The following is a 19,708-nucleotide window of genomic DNA, read 5'->3' as shown; positions in this document are numbered from 1 at the left end:
GAATAAGGTCTCTATATCAGTCCTCCATTTCTTCCTGCCCTCTACTGTAACAGTTCTTCTATTCATGCCTTATTTGAATAAGATAATTGCTCCATTTAACTTCTTCTCACCCAATTTTATTTTTTAGTATCATTTCAACATATTCAACTCAAACTCAAGTCTTCTATCTAGGTATATGCCCTTTCAAACTATCCTAGTAATAATATTCTTAAAAATTACAAACATTTTCCCTTCTAAGAAGTAGGCAGTTTGATCCTTATATATCCCTTATAATTGGTCTTTCAAATTTGCCTTCTTACGTTTCTTAGAATTTTTCTAGGTCAAATTTTATATTCAGTTCTGGCCTTTTCCTTATGAATAAAAATTCTTGAATATATCAAATATTCATTTTTCCATGCAGGATTACGCTCAGCTTTGCTAGGTAGATTTTTGTTTTCTGGTAAGGCTTAATAGGGTTAAGTGACTTGCCTAAGGTCACATAGCTAGGTAATATCAAGTGTCTGAGGCCAGATTTGAACTCAGGTCGTCTTGACTCCAGGGCTGACGCTCTATCCACTGTGCCACCCAGTTGCCCCCTGGGTAAGTTATTCTTGACCACAAACCTCAGCTCCTTTGGTCTTTAAGATATCCTATTCCATTCCCTTTAGTCTTTTAATATTAAAAAAAATGTTAAATCCTGTGTTATCCTGACTGTAGCTCCATAGAATTTCAATTGTCTTTTTTTCTAATTGCTTATAGTATTTTTCCTTCATCAGGGAACTCTGAAATTTTGGTGGATTCTTTTCATTTTCTATTTGTCCTCTAGTTCTAAAACTTCAGGGAAGTTTTCCTTAATAATTTATTGAAGTATAATATCTAGCTTCTTTTTTCTTAATCATAACATTCAGGAAATTCAACAAGTTTTATATTATCTCTCCTTGATCTATTTTCCAAGTCATTTGTTTTTCTAATAAGATATTTCATATTCTCTTCTTTTTTTATTCTTTTGATTTTGTTGTATTATTTCTTGGATTCTGTTAAAGTCATTAAATTCTCATTGCCCAATTCTAATTTTAAAGAAGTTATTTTCTTCTGTAAGTTCCTGCATCTGTTTTTCTAACTGGTTAACTTTCTTTTTATAAAGTTCTTGATTTTGTTAAATTACTCTTATTTTTTCCCTTAATTTTCCCTTGACCTCCCTTATTTGATTTTTAAAGTACCTTTCAAGTTGTTTCAAGAATTCTTTTGGGGCTTGTGACCATTTGACATTTTTTCTTTGAAGAAGTAGTTGTTTTGATTTCACTATTCTTTTTTTCTGGAGTTGAACCAAGATTTTCTCTATCACCATTATAGCTATTTATGGAAGGGTTCTTAATCTTTTGCTTCCTCATTTTTTAGTAGTTTATTTCTTGGCTATTAGCTTTGTATTAGAGTTGGGCTCTAAGTCCAAGGTGTGGGAGATAATGTCTCAAACTTCTGATTTTTATGCTATTGTTTTCTGAGTTTCAGAAACTCTTCTCTGCCTTTGAACCACAACCAGAGCCCCCAGCAGTATTGTCACCTCCAATGCTTCCCTGCAGTCTCTCCTACTTCATCTCATGCTTCTATCCTAGAACCAAAACAGGATTTCCCCTTTCCTGCAAGTAACTACAGGTAGCAAGGACCCCACCCCTCAACAGCCACATTGAGTGTGCTCATTCATCCTCACTGGCAGCTACAACCTGAGATTATCTGGTCAGCACAAATGGGTGCAGCCCCAGCAGAGAGTCCTGCAGTTTTATCCCTGAACAGCTGTCTGACCCCCCACAATGCCCATGAGGTGAAAGTTCCTGAAGCTGAGGCTACTGTCAATACAGCTGCCCCCCCCCACTTGTTTTTAAAATAATTCAGAGGTATATGCCTTGAGGTATCTATCTACATTTCAATCAGACCAAACCACCAACCTGGGAAGTCAAGTCTCTCCTAACATCCTCCCAAGTTGTCTTAAACTGGATCATGAAAACAATCGTAAAGGAAAAATAAAATAATTTTGGGGAGAAATCAATGTAAACAATTGGGTAAATCAGAAACACCCTTGAGTTTAAAAAAAAAAAAAGATATGGGTGGAAGATGACACCTGAGCTCAGCCTTGAAGAAAACTAGGAATTCTTTAAGTTTGGTGAGGATGTAAGGAAGGAAAGCATTCCAGACAGGGATCTGAAATGAGGGGAAGGCAGAAGAGGTAGAGCTGAACCTCACCTCTGCTTGCTAAGGGTTCAGCACCTTACATACACTAAGGATGTGCCAGGTGGATGCACAACCCTTCACAATCAAAGGTGAGGCACAACTCTGCCTCCCCTCACTCAAGGTCCCTACTTTAAACAAAGGCAAGAGATTGAATACTATGTGAGACATATATACCTCTAAATATTCTTTTTCAGCCTAAACTAATGGTTGTGGTGCTCCTCTCTCCAGGGAAATAAATCTTTCACTACAATTAACTTATTGCTTCTGAAGTTAAAGACCTCCATAGGTAAGTATTCAAGTGGGAGGTCTTTTACCATGTTCAGAAGCCATTGAGTCAAAGTCTATATGGTGTGATGACAATTATACATATAGAACTTTTACAAATTGTTCAACATCAGAAGGAGAGGGGAGAGAAGGGAGAAGGTAGAAAAATGTGGAACTCATAAACTTGCAAATGAATGAATGCTGAAAAACTACTATAGCATGTAATTAGAAAAATAAAATAAAATTATTAAAGAAAATATGTTATGGATATATATGATGTTATAAAATTAGAGTTCTCTTACTGTGGGTAAAAACTACTTGTGGTATTACTGCGTGTGTAAAGTTCTAGAATATTTTAGATTGGTAAACAACCATACCCCAAGGAAAATGGGACCGAAGAACCAACCAAAAAAAAATAATCCATTACCCTGAGGACATAATTCTGTCCTTCCCTTTCTCAAGCAGCTTGGATATGGGCAGATGGTAGTCTAACCGGTTTTTTCCCCTCTTTAAAAAAAAGTAATATTTTTAACATGGATGGATTTAAAAATTTTTTGAATTCTAAATTCTCTCCTTCCTCCTGCTCGTCCTCTATCCATTGAGAAGACAACAATGTAATATCAATTATACATGTGAAACCATGAAAAATACATTAAGTATGTGGTAAAAAGTATAGCTTTATACTTTGATTTAAAGCAAGAAAAATAAAGTGAAAAGTATACTTCACTCTTTGGAGATTGTATTTTTTTCACCACGAATCCTGTGAAATTGTCTTAGATCATTCTGTTGATTAGAGTAGCAGACTCTTTCACAGGTTCATCCAACATTGCTGTAATCGCATATGATGTTCTCCTAGTTCTGCTCACTTCTATTTGCATGAGTTCATGTAAATCTTCCCAGGCTTGTCTGAAATCATTTCTCTTATCATTTCTTATAACATAATAGTATTCCATCATAATCATATACCACTACTTATTCAGCCATTGATGGGTATCCCTTCAATTTCCGATATTTTACCACCACATAATGAGCTGCTGTAAGTAGTTTTGTACAAATAAGTCCTATTTCCTTTCTTGGATCTTTTTGAGATACAGACTTAGTAGTGTTGTTCATAGTCAACAGTATTCTCCAGAATACTTGGATTCACTACTCCATCAGTAATACAGTGTCCCACATTTGTCATTTCACTTTTCTGTCATGTTAGCCAATCTGATAGGGCAACTAGATAGCACAATAATTTGGAATCAGATTAAAGACTGACAGATTGCTTTCCATGGGTGTGGGGGGGTGGGGGGAGGGAAATAAGATTAGAAGGAAAATTGTAAAACTCAAACAAAATCTTTAATAAAAAAATAAAAGAAATAATTTGGAATCAGGTTTGGAGGTCAGGCCAGGTTTGGAGTCAGTAAGACCTGAGTTCAAATCTAATCTCAGATACTTTTTTGTGTGACCTTGGGCAAGCTATTTAACCCTATTTAACTCAGTTTCTTCATCTATAAGATGAAGCTACAGGCATAGTAGGTAGGATGCCAGCCCTGGAGTCAGGAGGACCTGAGTTCAAATTCAGCCTTGGACAAGTCATTTAATCCCATTGCCCACAAAAACAAAACAAAAAAAAAATTTTTTTAATGAACAGAAGAAAATGGCAAAGCACTTTTGTATTTTTGCCAAGAAAACCCCAAATGTGTTTATGAAAAATCAGACACAACTAAAATAACTGAATGACAACAAAACCAATTTGATAGATTTGAGGTGGTACCTCAAAATTGTTTTAATTTGCATTTTGCTAATCATTAGTAATTCAGAGCATTTTTCATGTGATTTTTGATAGCATTAATTTTTTTCCTTCTAAAAACTACACGTTTATATTTCTTTATTAAATAGAAAAATGTCTCTAATTTTTATAAATTTTACTGTTTGAAAAATGATACCTTTATCAGAGAAACTTGCTCTAATATGTCTCCCCAATTTCCTTCTAATTTTGATTGCATTAATTTTGTTTGTATAAAACCTTTTTTAACTTAATCTAATCAAAATGATTCATTTTACTTTTTGTGATCCCCTCTATATCTAGTTTGTTCATAAACTTTTTCTTCTCCATAATAACATTTTCCAACTTCCCTAATATTCTTATGATATGACCATTTATGTCTAAGACATGCTCGTTTTGACTTGGTCTATAGTATGAATGTTGGTCTATACCTAGGGTCTGCCAAACTGCTTTTCAGTTTTCTCAGCAATTTTTGTCAAATAGTGGGTTCTTGCCCTAAAAACCTGGATCTTTGGGTTATTCAAAAACTAGATTTACTGAGGTCATTTTCTACTATATTGTGTGTGTCTAGTTTATTCCATTGAGCCACCCCTCTTTATTTCTGAGTCAATACCAGTTTGTTTTTAAGATTACTACTTTGTTATATTATTTGAGATCTGTTATAGCTTACCAGGTCTTTAACTGGATGAACTGGGTGGAAGTAGAATGAATAGCAAGAAAAGAGAAGCAAGCCTTTCTTTTGTAGGGGGGGAAATACAGCTACTCCTAATGACCCTAAAATAGGATTGTGAAATGGAGGAAAGGTTTAGGAGTCAGAGGAGGTAGTTGTCAACACAAGCTCGTTTACTTAGTACCTGTGTGACCTTGGGTAAGTTATTAAACCTCTTAGGGAATTCTTACCTCCTCAGGCAAATGAAGAGGTTGGACTAAATGTTCTCCAAGGTCCCTTCCAGATCTAAGCCCTTTCTTACTATGAGCAACTGAACTTTACCTTATAGGAAAACCCAGATCTAAGAAATGGTTTGGGGTGAAAACAAAGAAGTGGGGAATATCAATATGCCTTTTTAACCTTGTCAGTTTTTGCTTCTGTGCTTTCTTTTGTTTCACTCTGTTTCTTCTCTTAATTTCTAAATAAGGCTTTTAACCCCAACCTTGTCTTGGTTAAATGAAGGAAAGGTTTCCCTAGGGTACCTGGCCCAGGGCTAGTCAGCTGTTTTGAGTCAGGTTTAGGCTGGTGGCCAAATTTGGGAAAGGGCCAGGGAAGGAACCCCCCCAGGGAGCAGCTTTGGGGTTCAACAGCTAAACCTGTTTCTAGTTTCCCTCTGGTCTTTCTTAAGGATGTTGTAAAAAACAAAACAATCCACTACCACCCCCCAAAAGCTGGTATTCACTAGCAATTTACAATCTTAAGCAGCAGCAATATTGATATGGATCTAGTTGGGGTTTTTTGAGAGCAAACCTTAAAAGAAATTTTATTAAATTATTTTAAGTTTACAGTTAATTCTCCATTTCCCCCTCCCAATGTAGTTGATTTTAACAAAATATTAACCTCATTTGAGATCCTGAATTCATCTGGAGCTCTTCCCCAGCCTTTAATTTAGGTGTGTTCAGAGGATGCAAATAAATATTAATAGATCTAATATAATTAAGAAGATAAATCCATCGTGAGAAAAATTCATATAGCACATGCCAAAGTTTAATGTTTTTATTATCTCTTTTTGTTTGTTATCTGCACTGAAGTTCCCCTGGTCAGCAAGTTTATATAAGGCTGGTTGTTTACTTTTTAGAGATGGAAAGTTTGGAAGGGGAGGGGGAGAAATATAGAAAAAGGGCTGGTCCTAGGCAAGATTGTAAAATCAGCCAAGTTTGCAAACATCTTTTGCGTACTCTTGCTACAGCTTCCTCCTAGATCTAAGAAGCCTCACCTTCCCCCATCCCTACCCCCACCCCAAAATACTAGAGCAAATGCTACCATGCCTTTTGCTATAGTCTGTCCTTCCCTTTTTCAAAATTTACTCTCAGAAAGGGCCTGCACTTAGTCATCTCTACTTTTATTTGGGGGGACAGGATCTATGATCTCATCTAGAATCTAGAACCTTCCAAAAAGGGTATCTTCCATAATTCTGCCAAAGTCAATTGGTACCAACTCTGTAAACCCAAACATATTTATAAAAGATTTTAGCTCAAAAAAATTTTTATCTTTTGTATTTCTCTTTTTAGGTTTGTATTTTTAAAGAAAATTGTAATTGTTTTTAAAATTAATTTTAATTATGTTGTAGTTGGTTTTTTTTTGATGAAAAATGTTCTTCATGATTGAATATTTCATTTATGTTCAACATTTTAAAAAATAATATTCACTAGGCATATATTTTAATGAAACATGCTGTCCAGTACCATGTAGGCACTTTAGAGTTTTAGAGAGGTGCCTGGGATACTTAGAAGTCAAGGGACTTGTCCATAGTAACACAGCCAGTAACATTCAAAGCAAGGCTTGAACCAATGTCTGTCTGACAACTAGGCAGGCAGTCTGCTATCCATTACTATACCCTGCCTCTCCATTTTCACTTTGTTGATGGATTAAATCACTGTGTTTCTCCCCTCCTCACTTCCTGAATATTTAGGCATTTTAAGTTTCATTGTGGAATAAAAGGTTTGACTGAGCTAACATAATTTTTTGGACAACAACTGAACAGGAAGGGAAGATGTTGAAAAGCATACCAGGAAGGACCTCCCCAATCTCTGAAATCTCACCTCTATTTTCCATCTATTCAGACCAGAAACCAGGAGAAAGAATCCAGTCAATAAAGGACAGAGACAGACAGAGAGAGAGAGAGAGAGAGAGAGAGAGAGAGAGAGAGAGAGAGAAAACAGACTAATTAGCACCCTCATCAATCAATCCTGTAACTTTCTTTCTTTAAAAAAAAAAAACTCATTCAAATCCAGCCTCAGATACTTAATAATTACCTAGCTGTGTGGCCTTGGACAAGTCACTTAATTCCATTATCTTGTAAAAATTAAAAAAAAAAAGAAAAAAGAAAAAAAAAGAAAAACACAAGATTTTTCCCCATGAGAGTTCTTGCTCATGGATTCAAAGAATACCAACTTGGTCTGTCTTTGTTAGAATGGAGGCTGACAAAGAAATGACTTGATGTTGATACAGCAAGAAAAAAAAATCCCTTGCCCCAAGAAGACTACATGCTAGAGCAGAATTTCATCTCCATTAGCATTAGCATTTTTCTCTTTTTTTTAGTTTTTCTTTATTTTGAATTTAAATATAAAAAGACAAAAAAATTTCCATGTACACAGCATAATACAAAAAGATTAAAAATGAAACCATGAATCTCCATTTCACAGTTTACTTTAAAAAAAACTGTTTTCAAAGGTACCCTGCTTTTCTGTACATCTTCTGAGTTTTCTTTCATTCTTTGCTCTGTACTTTTTCTCCCTTCCCCCACTCCACACTAGAGAAGACCACCATTAGACACATATATGAAAATCTGTAAAAACCTTGTAAAAATATATAAAAACTAAGCATGTTTCTATTTATCAGTTCCTTCTCAAAAGGTGGATGGAATCTTTCTTCCTAGGTCCTATGTAGTTAATTTGAATATTTGTTGTGGATGTTGTCACTGCTGTTTGTCCCTAGTTCTTGAAAAGGACCTTGACTACAGGAGGATGATACCATGACTTAGAAACAAATTGGATTTAAGTGAGGAAAGGTAGTGCAAAGTCAACAACCTCACTTCTCCCTGCAACCATCTGTGTTCCAGATACGGATCAGGACACTTAGAGATAGGCTGACTAATGCAAGCCTATTCAGTGATTTAGACTTGGGGGGGGGGGGGGGCAGAGGGGCAAAGAATGTTCTCTTTTACCTAGTCAAAAACAAACAAATCAATCTAGGAGGAGAGGACCTTCAGAATTTCTGACCTAAACAGAAACTATTTATATTCACTCTGAATATAAATCATCTCAGACAAAATAATGAGTTGGGCTTGGGTTGGAATCTATTGCTGACCAGTTAATAAGAGTCTTAGGGTTTTTAGGTTTAAGGTGTGGTCCTTCAGAAAGAAATCTAGCCAGTAAACCCCAAGATATCTCTCAAGATTTCAGCTAGCAAAATTTACATCCCTTTGAACAGAGCTCTGGAAAGTAAGGGTATGATACCCTACAAAGGGAGAGAAAGGAGAGGACAGGGGAAGGGGAAAAGGAAATGATGTTGTCCATCTGGCCAGTTCCAGGTGAGTCCCCAGTGGGACAACTAGTATTGCTATCATAATATTAAAAATGACTTAGTTGTTCACAAAACAATATCCATTAGCATTTCTTTAGAACTTTTGACAGCATTAGATATTCTAATCATATTCTTTAATCCATTTTTGATTCCACAATTTACCTACTTGAATGTGGTAAATATTCACTATTAGTTTGATTACAGCTTCAACATTACAGAGAAATGGAAAGTAACCTGTCATCAGGTGCTAAAATTTTGAACTTTTTTTTCTGTGAGGGGGCTGAGAGATTGAATAACTGAACTATTTGAAGAGAGAATTTCTTTTAAAAAATGTTCAGGAATAGATATTGTATTTTCCCCATTGAATGTAAGTTCCTGGAGGGTAGGAACTGTTTTTCATTTTGCCTCAGTAAACATTCAATAAATGCTTGTTAAAATTTATTGAATTGGATTGGAGAGGAGATAATTTTCTCTCATCACTAATTCCAATGAAAAAGACCTTAGAGGAAAAAGAATTGTCCTTTTTCTTTTTTTTAAATTAAAAAAATTTTAATTGTCACTTTTCAAGATCTAATTCTTCCTTACATACTTTGCCTCATATTTTCATTCTGTTCACATTTAAATTTTTTAAATGACCTAGTTCCAACACACAAAGGACAAGCCAGAACATTCCATTTCTAATGTAGGTCATATAGGTCTGTGCCTTTGGCATCTCTTTTGCCCAGGAGTATGTGAATTCCTTGAGGGCAGGGGTTGTTTCATTTTTATCTTTGTTTTCCCAGTGCAAAGCACAATATCTGAAATATAATAAGGACTTTATAGTTTGTTGAATTACACTGAACTGAAAATTAGCATGGTGGTATATTTGTTAGAAATTAGAACCATGAAAAGAGGTTGTAACATGTAAGCCAGAAAAATTAACCTAAAATTAACTTTGCTCAACTGCTAGTAATGCTGTAGCTGGGTTTCAAAGGATATATACAATGTATGAACTTTTGGGACAGAGTTCCAAATTGCTTTCCAGAATAACTGTTCCAATTTCAAGTTCCACCATTAATGTATTAGTATTTGCTTTGTCAGCCTGATAAATGTAGGCTAGAAACTCAGTTACTTTCCTTTACATTTATCTAATTATCAGTCATTTGGAGCATTGAACATATGGTAATTGATAGACTACCTTTCTTCTCTTGAAAATTGTCTTTTAATATATTCACCTTGATCATTTATTTATTGGATATGATTTAGTCTTAGAAATTTGTATCAGATCCATATATATATTGAATATGAGATACATCAAAAACACTTGATGCTGTTGTTTTAGTTATATGTTTCCCTTTTAGTTTTTAATGACTTTGTATTTGGGCAAAAACCTTGAAATTGCATTTAATCAAAATTATTTTAACTTGTATGATATCCACCAATTATTTAGTCATTTATGTCTTTCCCTATTTATAGTTAGGAAAAATAATTTTGTCCTTTTCCCCTCTAATTTATTTATGATATGATGTTTTATATCACAGTCATATGTTCATTTTGAACTTATATTGATGATCTCATCAGTTTACATGAATTCAATTAATGTTTGTCCTTCATTTTCTTTTTTTTAATTTTATTTATTTAAGGCAAGGGGTTTATGTAACTTGCCCAAGGTCACACAGCTAAGCAATTATTAAGTGTCTGAGGTCAAATTTGAACTCAAGTCCTCCTGATGCCAGGGCCAGTGCTCTAGCCTCTGCATCACCTAGCTGATGAATTCAGTTATCATCTCTATATATAGATGGTTCTCAGATCTCTTTATTTTATTTTAACCTTTCTCTTGACTTAGAATCTCACATGTCCATGATCAGTGTTGGAAGGGATGTAGAAAATCTGGGATACCAATACATTGTTGGTGGAGCTGTGAACTCATCCAACCCTTCTGGAGAGTAATTTGGAATTACACTCAAAAGGCAATACAAATGTGCATACCCTTTGATTCAGCAATACCACTACTGAGTCTATACCCTGAAGAGACCATGAAAAAGGGTAAATACATCACTTCTTTAAAAATATTCATACCAGCTCTGTTTGTAGTGGCAAAGAATTGGAAATTGAGTAAATGTCCATCAATTGGGGAAATGGCTGAACAAATTGTGGTGTATATATATATATATATATATATATATATATATATATGTATGTATGTATGTATGTATGATGGAACACTTGTTCTATCAGAAACCAGGAGGGATGGGGATTCAGAGAAGCCTGGAGGGATTTGCATGAACTGATGCTGAGCAAGATGAGCAGAACCAGAACAGCACTGTACACCATAATAACGACATGGGGTTGATGATCAATCTTGATGGACTTGTTCATTTCATAAGTGCAACAATCAGGGACAATTTTAGGGTCCCTGCAATGGAGAATACCATCTGTATCCAGGGAAAGAATAGTGGAGTTTAAACACAGACCAAAGACTATTACCTTTGATTTAAAAAAAGTTATCTTATATAATTTTGCTATCTCTTATGTCTTCCTTAAGGATATGATTTCTCTCTCAACACATTCACCTTTGATCAATGAATAGCATGAAAACAATGTAAAGACTAAAAGACTGCCTTCTGGGGGGGAGGGGAGAGAAAATTGTAAAATTCAAGAAAAAGAATCTCACATGCCCACCTGCCTATTGAGTGTCTTGAATTGGATGTCCTATGGACACCTTAAACTCAACATGTCCAAAATTAAACTCATTATCTCCCCCCCAAAAAAATATTCCTCTCCTCTTTCCTATTACTGGCAAGGGTATCATCATTATTCCATTCTCTTTGGTTCAAAACCTAAGTATCATCCATAATTCCTCACTTTCTCTTACCCCACACATCCAATCTGTTAAAAAAAAGAATATTATTTCTATCTTATTTCTTATATACGCCCCCTTCTCTCCTCTGATACTGCCATCATCCTGGTCCAGTCCTTCATAACCATGTGCCTAGACTATCATAAGTATGCAAATACCTCTTTCACTTCAGTTCATCTTCCACTCATCTGTGCTATCCTAAACTATCACTTCACTTTACCTTATCCATTCCATAATCTCTAGTGGCTTTCACAACCAAATTCCTTGCAACCTTTCTCTGTCTTCTTATATCTTATATCTCCATGTACTGTGTGATTCAGTGACACTGGTTTTCTTGCTTGACCTTGCAGAAAACACTCCATCTCCTAATTATGAATTTTCTTTTCTTTTCTTTTCTTTTTTTAAGGTTTTTGCAAGGCAAATGGGGTTAAGTGGCTTGCCCAAGTCCACACAGCTAGGTAATTATTAAGTGTCTGAGACCAGATTTGAACCCAGGTACTCCTGACTCCAGGGCCAGTGCTTTATCCACTATGCCACCTAGCAGCCCATTGTGAATTTTCATATTGAATTTTCTTCCTTCTCATATTCGTCTCCTCACTTCTCTGGCTTCCATTAAATCTCAGGTAAAATCCAATCTTCTACAAAAAGTTTCTTTTCTCTGAGATGATCTCTAATTTATCCTATATCTTGTTTATACATAGTTGATTATAAACTATCTCCACCTTACACTGTATTCTCCTTTAGTCTGAGAACTGTTTTTGCCTATCTTTAAATCTCTAGTGACTAGCATACACAGTAGGTACTTAATAAATCCTTGTTGATTTATCCTGATACATGGTGAAAATGTTATATATTTTGTACTGTTAGACTTCCTTCATTTCAATTTCTTTTTAATTACCCTTGAGGTTCTTTAACTTTTGTTTCTTTATATGAATTTGATTTTTTACTTTAGTTCAAAAATATTCCATTGCTAACTTGATTGGTAAAGTACTGAATAAGTAAATTTGGATAGCATTATAATTTTTTATTATATCACCTTGACCTGATCATAAGCAATTGATGTTTCTCCAATTATTTAGAGCTATCTTTTTTTAATTTTTAAAAATTTATTTATTTATTTTGAATTTTACAATTTTATCCCTAAACTTTTTAAAATTTTTTATTAAACATATTATTTGAGCTTTATAATTTTCCCCCCAATCTTACTTCCTCCCCCCACCATGGAAAGTAATCTGTCAGTCTTTACTTTGTTTCCATGTTGTACACTGATCCAAATTGAGTGTGATGAGAGAGAAATCATATCCTTAAGGAAGAGACAAGAAGTCTAAGAGGTAACAAGATCAGACAATAAGATATCTGGTTTTTTTTCTAAATTAAAGGGAATAGTCCTTGAACTTTGTTCAAACTCCACAGCTCCTTATCTGGATACAGATGGCACTCTCCTTTGCAGACAGCCCAAAATTGTTCCTGATTGTTGCACTGATGGAATGAGCCAGTCCTTCAAGGTTGAACATCACTCCCATGTTGCTGTTAGGGTGTACAGTGTTTCTTCTGGTTCTGCTCATCTCACTCAGCATCAACTCATGCAAATCCCTCCAGGCTTCCCTGAAATCCCATCCCTCCTGGTTTCTAATAGAACAACAGTGTTCCATGACATACATATACCACAGTTTGCTAAGCCATTCCCCAATTGAAGGACATTTACTTGATTTCTAATTCTTTGCCACCACAAACAAGGCTGCTATAAATATTTTTGTACAAGTGAAGTTTTTACCCTTTTTCATCATCTCTTCAGGGTATAGACCCAGTAGTGGTATTGCTGGGTCAAAGGGTATGCACATTTTTGTTGCTCTTTGGACATAGTTCCAAATAGCTCTCCAGAAAGGTTGGACGAGTTCACAGCTCCACCAACAATGCATTAGTGTCCCAGATTTTCCACAACCCTTCCAACAATGATCATTACCTTTTCTGGTCATATTGGCCAATCTGAGAGGCGTGAGGTGGTACCTCAGAGAAGCTTTGATTTGCATTTCTCTAATAATTCATGATTTAGAGCAATTTTTCATATGGCTATGGATCACTTTGATCTCTTCATCTATAAATTGCATTTGCATATCCTTTGACCATTTGTCAATTGGGAATGGATTTTTGTTTTAAAAATATGACTCAGTTCTCTGCATATTTTAGAAATGTGTCCTTTCTCAGAATCATTAATTGTAAAGATTGTTTCCCAATTTACTACATTTCTTTTGATCTTGGTTACAGTGGTTTTATCTGTGCAAAAGCTTTTTAATTTAATATAATCAAAATCATCTAGTTGGTTTTTGGTGATGTTCTCCAACTCTTCCTTAGTCATAAACTGCTCCCCTTTCCATAGATCTGACAGGTAAACTAGTCCTTGATCTTCTAATTTGCTTATAATATTTTTTTTTATGTCTAAATCCTGTAGCCATTTGGATCTTATCTTGGTAAAGGGTATTAGGTGTTGGTCTAATCTAAGTTTCTTCCATACTAAATTCCAATTATCCCAGAAGTTTGTATCAAAGAGGGAGTTGTTATCCCAATAGCTGGACTCTTTGGGTTTATCAAACAGCAGATTACTATAATCTTCTCCTGCTTTTGCACCTACTCTATTCCACTGGTCCACCACTCTATTTCTTAGCCAGTACCAAACAGTTCTGATGACTGATGCTTTATAATATAATTTTAGGTCAGGCAGGGCTAAACCACCTTCTTTTGCACTTTTTAATCTTTAAGCTCCTGGAAATTCTTGACTTTTTATTTCTCCATATGAATTTACTTACAATTTTTTCTAACTCATTAAAGTAATTTTTTTTTGGAATTTTGATTGGTAGGGCACTAAGCAGGTAGTTTAGTTTAGGTAGAATTGTCATTTTTATTATATTAGCTCTACCTATCCATGAGCAGTTGATATTTGCCCAGTTATTTAAATCTGATTTGGTTTGTGTGAGAATTGTTTTATAATTGTTTTAAAAAAGTTTCTGAGTTTGCCTTGGCAAATAGACTTCCAGGTATTTTATATTGTCTGAGGTGACTTTGAATGGGATTTCTCTTTCTAGCCCTTCCTGCTGTATCTTGCTAGACCTATATAGAAAAGTTGAGGATTTATGAGGGTTTATGTTATAACCTGCAACTTTGCTAAAATTGCTAATTGTTTCCAGTAGTTTTTTGAATTATTTCTTGGGATTCTCTAGGTATGCCATCATGTCATCCACAAAGAGTGAGAGTTTTGTCCCTTCCCAATTCTAATTCCTTCAATTTCTTTTTCTTCTCTAATTGCTGAAGCTAACATTTCTAATAAGATATTGAATAGTAGTGGTGATAATGGGCACCCTTGTTTCACCCCTGATCTTATTGGGAATGCCTCTAGCCTTTCCCCATTGAATATGCTTGTTGATGGTTTCACATAGATACTGCTAATTATTCTAAGGAACAGTCCATTTATTCCTACACTCTCTAGTGTTTTTAGTAGGAATGGATGCTTTATTTTGTCAAAAGCTTTTTCAGCATCTATTAATATCATATAATTTCTGATAGGTTTGTTGTTGATATAATTGAGTATACTAACAATTTTCCTAATATTGAACCAACCCTGCATTCCTGGGATAGATCCTCCTTGATCATAATGTATTATCCTAGTGATAACTTGCTGTAATTGTTTTGCTAAGATTTTATTTAAGATTTTTGCATCTATATTCATCAGGAAGATAGGTCTATAATTTTCTTTCTCTGTTTTAACTCTTCCTGGTTTAGGTAACAGCATCATATTGGTTTCATAGAAAGAGTTAGGCAGAGTTCCATCTTTCCCTATTTTTCCAAAGAGTTTATATAGAATTGGAACCAATTGTTCCTTAAATGTTTGGTAGAATTCACCTGTGAATCCATCAGGACCTGGAGATTTTTTCTTGGGGAGTTCAATGATGGGTTGTTGAATTTCTTTTTCTGAGATAGGGTTGTTTAGATATTTAATCTCCTCTTCATTTAACCTGGGAAATTTATATTTTTGTAAATATTCATCCATTTCACTTACATTATCAAATTTATTGGCATAGAGTTGGGCAAAATAATTTCAAATTATTACTTTAATTTCCTCCTCATTGGTGGTGAGTTCACCCTTTTCATTTATGATGCTAACAATTTGATTTTCTTCTTTCTTTTTTTTTAATCCAATTGACCAAGGGTTTATCAATTTTATTGGTTTTTTTCATAATACCAACTTTTGGCTTTATTTATTAATTCAATAGTTTTTTTGCTTTCAATTTTATTAACTTCTTTAATTTTTGGAATTTCTAATTTGGTATTTAATTGGGGATTTTTAATTTGTTCTTTCTCTAATTTTTTTATTTGTATGTTTAGTTCATTGATTTCCTCTTTCTCCAATTTATTCATGTAAGTATTTAAAGCTATAATATATCCCCTGAGAGCCACTTTGAGTGAATACCATAGGTTTTGGTATGTTGTTTCATTATTATCATTATCCAGGTTAAAATGGTTAATTCTTTCTATAATTTGTTTTTTCTCTCCACTCATTCTTTAAAATGAGGTTATTCAGTTTCCAGTTGGTTCTGGGTCTATATCTCCTTGGCCCAATATTGCATATGATATTTAGGTCTATCTTTACTTCTGCAAAGAGTGTCTTATAGTTAGATTTATAAAGTTCAGGAGGAAATATTAGAAGATATACTCCTAAATATTTTATGACTTCCATGGTTATTTTGAATGGAATTTCTCTTCCTAAATTTTCCTAATGGTTTTTATTAGTAATTTATATGAATGGTGTTGATTTATGTGGATTTATTTTATAACCTTCAGTTTTCCTAAAATTGTTGATCAATTAATTTTAGTTGGTCATAATATCATCTGCATAAAAGATAATTGCTTCTTCTTTACCAATGCTTATACCTTCAATTTCCTTTTCTTGTCTTAATGCTTTAGCAAAAAATAAAATTATTTTTCTATTAAAATGTTATTTATTTTTAATATTTTTGGAAAAATTGGGTTCAAATTACTGTTTCTTCTGCCCCTCCCCTATCTATTAAAGCAAGCAATGTGATATAAATTATTTATGTAAAATCATGCAAAATATATTTCCATATTAGACATAATTCAAAAAGAAAAGCAAAAAAATAAAGAGAAAATTATCTTTCATTCTGTTTTTAGAGTTCTTCTGTTCTCTCTCTCTGTGGAGAGTATTTTTTCATCATGAATCTTTTGGAAATATGTTGGATCATTATATTAAATAGAGTAGGTTAAGTCTTTCACAGTTGATCATCCTTACAATACTATTACTGAGTGCGGTGTTCTCTTGATCCTCACTTCACTTTGTAGGAGTTCATCTAAATCACAGATTTATCTGAAATAATTTCCCTCTTCATTTCTTTTTTAAAATTTATTTATTTATTTTCATCCATTTGTACATGCATATTTCCAAGTTACAAAATTTTCTTCCATGCTCCCTTCCCACCCCCCCACCCCCATCCCCTCAGCAGGGAACGGTCAGGTTAGCATTTTACAAACACATTTTGACCAGCATGTTTACAAATTAGTAATTTTCAGCACAAGGAATTAGGATTAAGGGAAAGAGATACATAAGAGATAATTTTTATAAAGTGTTCATCAGATTCGGAAGGGTTGGTTTGTGTGTCTGTGTATGTTTTATTTTGGGGTTTTTTTCCCTCTCTGGATGGGGTCCATTGCCAGTCAAATACAGTTGTCCTAGCTCTCTGGATTGCTGAGAGGAGCTGCTTCCATCAAGGTTGTTCATCCCATAATGTTGTTGTTGATGTGTACATTGTTCTCTTGGTTCTGCTCCCTTCACTCAGTATCAGATTCCGTAAGTCATTCCATGCTTCTCTGGAGTCCAACCATTTATGATTTCTTATAGAACAATAATATTCCATAGTATTCATGCACTATAACTTATTTAACCATTCCTCAACTGATGGGCATCCCCTCAATTTCCAATTATTTGCCACCACAAAGAGAACTGCTATAAATATTTTTGTACATTAAAGTCCTTTTCCCATTTTTTTTATCTCTACTGGTTACATGTCTAAAAGTGGTATTGCTGGATCAAAGAACATGCATGATTTGATAGCCTTTTAAGCATAATTCCAAATTGTTTTCCAGAATGATTGGATCAGTTCACAACTCCACCAACAATTCATTAGAGTCTCAATCTTTCCACATTCCCTCCATATATTCATGAAGAGTTAATCATGACTGAAATAACTGAATAACAACAAAGCCAATCTGATAGGTCTGAGGTAGTACCTCAGACTGTTTTAATTTTGCATTTCTCTATTCATTATTGATTTAGAGCTTCTTTTCATGTGAATTTTGACAGCATTGATTTCTTCCTCTGAAAACTGCCTGTTAATGTAATGTTTCTTTATTAATTGGAAGAATAGCTCTAATTTTTGTAAGTTTTACTCAGTTTCATATATATATATATATATATATATATATATATATATATATATATATATATATTTATATTTGAGAAATGATACCTTTATCAGAGAAACTTGCTATAAACCCCCCCATTTCATTCTTTCCTTCCAATTTTGGTTGCATTGGTTTTGTTTATATAAAACATTTTTTTAACTTAATCTAATCAAATTGATTCATTTTACTTCCTGTGATGCTCTCTATATCTTGTTTGGTCATGAACTCTCTATATCTTGTTTTGGTCATGAACTTTTTCCTTCTGCATAGATCTGACAGGTAAAAATTTCCATACTACCCGAATTTGCTTATGATATAACTATTTATATCTAAGTCTTGTACTTATCTTTGACCTTATCTTGACCGTAAATCTTATGATTTAAGATGTTGGTCTATAACAACTTTCCACCAAATTTCTTTTCAGTTTTCCTAGCAATTTTTATCAAATAATGAGTTCTCGCCCCCAAAACTTATATCTTAGTATTTATCAAGCACTAGATTATAATCATTTTTTACTGTTTATTGCATATCTAATCTATTCCACTGATCTAAATACTATTTCTTAGCCAGAACCAAATGTTTTGATAATTACCTTTTGTACCTATAGTTAGAAATCTAGAGGGGATGAAATTCTTCAGAGGTTTTGGCATTGTCTGCAAAACCTCTGAAATATATGAGTTTTTATTCAGGCACTGAAGTTTACCTGAAAATTCTCTGAGGACATACCAGCATTTTTCAATTAATCCTCCACACCTGGCTATACAGCACTGTGTTCCTTCCCTGGGATAGTGTAAATAATGTTTCACTTTGTCAACGTAGAATATCCTTTGACTAATCTTAACTCAAAGGAATTCTGCCCATTAGCTCTTCATTGGCGTTTCTATAATGCTTCCTATAGTTTAGTATACTGGTTTCTTCCAGACTGCTCTTTTCTGGATGGTTGATATCAACCATGTAAATATACATACAGGCAGCATCCTTCTACTGGGGCGTTTTGATGTGACAAAATTCTTAATTATCAACATTTTAAGAAACAACATGTTTTCCTGTTGTTGTTGTTATTTTGGTTGTTTCTCCTGCAAGCAGCCAACACTGAAGCTGACATACAGACCGACTTCTACTACAACTAAATAAAACCCAGGAAGCAACTTTGCTACTCAGATAAAGAGGACACATTTATCAGCAAAAGTGTGCACAAACACTAGCTGTCATTTGCATTTCAAAGACAGAGGCAGCCTGGCAGTTACTTAGTCTCTAAGATCACTGTGGTTGTTAGGCCATTTAACTGCTACTGGAACCTAAACTGGCTTTAAAATCTTCAAATACATTTTTGGATGAGAAAAATGACTAAGATTCCAAAAAAGGAAATGCTTGCCAGACCACAAATCGTTTTCATTTTTTTCCCTCATAGCCCTTCTGTTTATTAAACTGCTACTCCTTCCACAACATTGTAATATTTTCCACAACATTCTATTTTCCAAAGCATTGTCCAAAACCCCTTCAAGCCATGGAGTTGCCATTATTCAAATTCTTGAAAGATTTATTTCCTCAGTCACCTTTGTTTCTATTATAACTATCTCAAGGGCAAGAATTTTATTGGTGGTTGTACAAAACTAAAAAAGAGATGCCAATCAGGAGAGAGAAATAAATGGGACATGTGAAGTGTAATCCCCAAGAAATGGTGGCCATAATCTATTCAGTAGGAAGAGTCAGAGTTATTTTGTTGTTGTTTTGGCATATGTAGATACATATTTGCATATTTATGTGTTTTTGTTTTGTCTGTTTGTGTGTGTGTGTGTGTGTGTGTGTGTGTGTGTGTGTGTGTGTAGCAGGAAATTAAATAACTATACAATATAGGGTTCAGTAGTTACCAGTCACATTGCTCATGATACAGGATATGTGTTTCTGACAAGGAAAAAAGCAAAAG

The sequence above is a fragment of the Macrotis lagotis genome, chromosome 1, assembly GCF_037893015.1.
Source record: "Macrotis lagotis isolate mMagLag1 chromosome 1, bilby.v1.9.chrom.fasta, whole genome shotgun sequence".
Taxonomy (NCBI): Eukaryota; Metazoa; Chordata; class Mammalia; order Peramelemorphia; family Peramelidae; genus Macrotis; species Macrotis lagotis.
Note: the sequence above shows the minus strand (reverse complement) of the source record.